The sequence below is a fragment of the Micropterus salmoides genome, unplaced genomic scaffold (genome assembly GCF_014851395.1).
Source record: "Micropterus salmoides isolate LMB-PRFRI ecotype aquatic unplaced genomic scaffold, ASM1485139v1 Ms_hic_scaffold_20, whole genome shotgun sequence".
Lineage (NCBI taxonomy): Eukaryota > Metazoa > Chordata > Actinopteri > Centrarchiformes > Centrarchidae > Micropterus > Micropterus salmoides.
Window position 1 is genome coordinate 2,067,918 of NW_024041151.1, and position 3,542 is coordinate 2,071,459.

Below are 3,542 nucleotides of genomic sequence, written 5' to 3' on the forward strand. Positions count from 1 at the left end.
GAAGGCCTATCAAGGTCAGTCAGATAAGAAAACTTCTCTAACGAGCATCTTTCCCATGGGAAGCTTCACCTAGCTGAAACATGATAAAATATCAAATACCATACAGTGAGACCTTTGTATATTATAATGGAGCATGCAGGGTGAAACAGAGTAAAATATCAAATTTCCATCACAACCTACAGGAGAAACATATCTGAAAGCTGAGAGCTGCTCTGCATTATATTCTGTTACAGTTTTAGATTTTAAATTGTTTTATTAAACCAGAAAATGAGGAAAGGCCATCTTCTATTATCTCTCCAGACTCTGTCAGGCTGCTGGACGGGACTCGTCTGTGCTCAGGCAGACTGGAGGTGAAGTCTAACCAGAGGTGGTCCTCAGTGTGTGAAGCTGACTTTGACCAGCAGGATGCAGAGGTGGTCTGTAGGGAGCTCGGCTGTGGGGCTCCTTCAGTCCTCCAGGGGGCGCTCTATGGAGAAGTGGAGGCTCCGATGTGGACCAAAGAGTTCCAGTGTGGAGGCCATGAGTCTGCTCTCCTGGACTGTAGAAGCTCAGGCTCAGCTAGAAACACCTGCTCACCTGGAAAAGCTGTTGGACTCACCTGCTCAGGTAGAAGAGGAGCTGCAGCGTTGATTTGGTTCATTTCTCTTCTGATGAAACTCACTTTATTGTTTTACTGATGACTCTCTGGTTTCTTTTCAGAGCCTGATGATGTCAGGTTGGTGGGAGGAGCCAGTCGCTGTGCAGGAACACTGGAGCTGAAACATCAGGGAGAATGGAGACCAGTGAGTGACCTTTTCTCTGACTGGACCCTGAAGACAGCAGCTGGTGTCTGTAGAAAGCTGGACTGTGGCTCTGCTGTTTCTGTAGGACAGAGAGAGGAGTCCTCAGACAGACCTGTGTGGTTGATCTGGTCTGACTGTGTTCAGTCTGGATCTGTTCTGAGGGAGTGTGTACTATTATATTTTACCTCTTCCTCCATCGTAGAGCTCACCTGCTCAGGTAAGCCCATCAGTGACATCATCTATGACATCATCTCTGACAGTAATGTACCCAGGTTGACTCACACTCAGCAGCTAGAATGGCAGCAGACTGTCTCTGGCAGCCATGACGGAGTCTGATGAGCTGCTGCCTCAGTAAATCAGGAGCTGAATGCACCAAGATATATATGTACATATGAAACATGTCTGCTGTTTCAGGAGGCCCCGGTGCCAACCACCAACCAGCCTGAAAGGACTCCTCCTTCAGCTTGACGGCTTTCTTAGCCACTGGTTTCCACCAGCAGGGTCTTTGGTTGCTCAGTGCCCAACTAACAGCAACATTCTGAAGTTTGTTTCAGTCTTTAGTATGTTCAGAAAACCATCTCTCAGTTCCACACTGCCCAGACAGACTTTTGTTGCCTATTTATTCTTTTTAAGTCACAGGTCGAGGCTGCAGTCACTTTTTGGCCAGTGGAAAACTACCTGTTACTGGCTGTATTGGCTCTTTAAAGCTATTTCAACAGGTTAAAAGGACTGAGTGAGCTTTGATCAGCCATAACTCACATATAACGCTCATGACTGAAATCAAGTCATTTTGAGAACCTTTTAGTCACAAGTAGTGAGGTGGAATCAGTTTTTTGGCAAGTCCTAAACTGCATAGGCTCTATGGGCTGTAATAGCTATTTAAATGTATTGCAACTGATAATAAGGACTGATTGAGCTACTCTGTCTTTTTGGCCAATACAACACTACAACCACTGTTAAAAAGGTGGATTTTATTTATAGCCTAACCCAGGCCTGAATCATGTTAATTAAAGACTGCTGTCTGTTTTCCAAATATAAATAAGGACATTAAACAGAGGCCACCAAACCCAAATTTCATCAGCAACAACAGGCTAATTTTATTGCTTATAATAACTGTGATGTCCCCATCTCTCGGCTGCTGGGATGTCTGTGTCTCTGTATCCTGTGTTACAGATGTCAGGAGGCGTGGTTAAAATCATCAGTTGTTGGAGCCACCTGGGCCCGGTGTTCTCCACTATAAGAGCTTGTCTTTTGTTCTGCACTGAGGGCTAGAGAGGAGGGAAACCCTGTTCCCTACGCTCCACGCTCCTTGTTATTTTTTGTTTCTTTCACCATTCAACACTTTCCTCACTATTCCTTCAAGCATGCATACTTGCTGACATGACTGATCTACTGATTATCAAACCTCATATGACTTTTTGAATATGAAGTTGTTTCTGTTAGTATAAAATAAAGGTAATGGTACCTTTCCTGCAGATTGTGTCATTGCTCTGCCAGCCGTGACATAACGTTTTGTCAGGCCTGATAAACTGAACATTTCAACTGTGATTATTCAGTTAAAAGAAACATTAACCTTTCACAAAGACATCCCTTTGTTACCACGGACATAAAGTGATGCTTATTCACACATTATGACTGTTTGAGATAAAAGCAGCTGTAGATGTTTAGATACTGTATAGTCACTTCCTCCAGCACATATTCTGAATTGGATTGTGAATGAAAAAGAGGGGCTGATCACAGACAGGTCCGTTGTCAAAGGGAGAGAGAGGAGCGAGTAGTGGACACTTTGCTAACCTTCACTGACACCAAAGAAAGTCGTCGCGCTGACGTTCCAAATGCAAATATAGGCTTAGTTCTCAAAGGGAACACTCAGAATGTTGCGGCTTGTTGGAAAACGGCGCACATTGGTCTGACTTTCTACGACTACAGCAGCTGAGCTCAGCCGGGGACTCGTCAGTATCTCCACACCCACGTGGCGTCCTCCACCCTGGCAGCTCCTTCAAAGGAGAGAGTCCAGCCCCTATCCCTGTTAGAGTTGTTGGAGCATTTTCTAAGCAGCTTTTTCTTCTGGGTTCCAGATCTTCTTAGAACATTAAGACAGAATGAAAAGTGTTGAACTTGTTTGTGTGGAGAGCAAAGATTGTGGAGTAGCTGAGCAGAAGGAACAGAGCAGAGAAATCTGCAGATGATGATATTGTGCTGTTGTTTGGAAACATGTTGAAAGTGTTCAGACGTGGAGAACAAGTGTGACAGAGTATTAAATGGAAATGTGCTGGTGAACTTGCTGCAGTCTGTGCTGGTAGAAATATGTGTTCTGTTGTTAATGATGAACTGATGTTGGAGTTGTGCTGAGTCCACTTTGAATCACTGAATTGTTGTTTCATGACATGTTTTTCTTTTGCATCTGCTGTCTTTATCTCCATTTCATCTTCTATTATCTCTCCAGACTCTGTCAGGCTGCTGGACGGGACTAGTCTGTGCTCAGGCAGACTGGAGGTGAAGTCTAACCAGAGGTGGTCCTCAGTGTGTGAAGCTGACTTTGACCAGCAGGATGCAGAGGTGGTCTGTAGGGAGCTTGGCTGTGGGGCTCCTTCAGTCCTCCATGGGACCCTCTATGGAGAAGTGGAGGCTCCGATGTGGACCAAAGAGTTCCAGTGTGGAGGCCATGAGTCTGCTCTCCTGGACTGTAGAAGCTCAGGCTCAGCTAGAAACACCTGCTCACCTGGAAAAGCTGTTGGACTCACCTGCTCAGGTAGAAGA

At 45.2% G+C, this 3,542-nt stretch overlaps 1 long non-coding RNA gene across 1 annotated transcript; it reads left to right on the forward strand.

The window, feature by feature from the left end:
* The first annotated feature begins 546 nt into the window (after positions 1-546).
* On the forward strand, positions 547-3,268 carry LOC119914890. Its single transcript, XR_005446868.1, has 3 exons — positions 547-606; positions 700-999; positions 3,229-3,268. It is a non-coding gene; the product is annotated as an uncharacterized LOC119914890 (long non-coding RNA).
* Positions 3,269-3,542: the final 274 nt, after the last annotated feature.